Genomic DNA, 816 nt, shown 5'->3' on the forward strand with positions numbered 1-816 from the left:
AGCCCAGCCGCGGGCCGAGCCGAAGTCGCCGGAGGCGGAGGCGCCGCGCTCGAGAACGCCGAAGGACCGCTACCGCGCGTGATCCCCCTCCAAAAATTCGCAGAGTTAGATCCCTGTTCTAATGTTTTTTTTCGAGTGCAACCAGAGTTCACGTAACACTTCAAACAAAGCTCGAACTCGATGGCCATGGCCATCTAGCTACCGCTGTCTACGCCATCTAGCCACGCTGCCTCGATGGCCATCTAGCCGCCGCTGCCTCGCAACTATGGCGCTGCGCCGCGCCGCGGCCGCCTCGTGCGGCTCCGTCGTCGCTGCGGCGGCGTACAAGCGCCAGACCGATCCACTGCACATCTTCTGGGACCTGGACCACACGCTGCTGTGCTCCGTGAGCCCGATCCCCGCCGGCGACGCGCGCGGCAGCTACTTCGACCAGATCGACGACGACTTTCCCTACGAGGGAAGCGCCCCGAACACGCGGACGTTCTGGCGGCCCGGCGCGCGGGCCGCGCTCGCGGCCTGCGGGGTCTTCGCGACGCAGCACGTTTTCACGGCCGCGCAGGATACCTACACCGCGAACATCATGCGCGAGCTCGACGGTTCCGCGTTCGCGACCGTGACGACGCGCGACGGCGTCCCGTCCTGCGTGAAGCGGGGCAAGGACCTGTCGCTCGTCGTCGACCGCGCGGACCGGTCGCTCCTCTTCGACGACCGCGCGAAGAACTTTCGCCCGCAGCGCGGGCGCAACGGCGTCCTCGTGAAGCCCTACGACCGCGTCGCGACGTCGGACGCGGCGGAGATGCTCGAGATGGCCCGCTG

Source organism: Aureococcus anophagefferens, assembly GCF_000186865.1.
Source record: "Aureococcus anophagefferens unplaced genomic scaffold AURANscaffold_263, whole genome shotgun sequence".
NCBI lineage: Eukaryota > Pelagophyceae > Pelagomonadales > Pelagomonadaceae > Aureococcus > Aureococcus anophagefferens.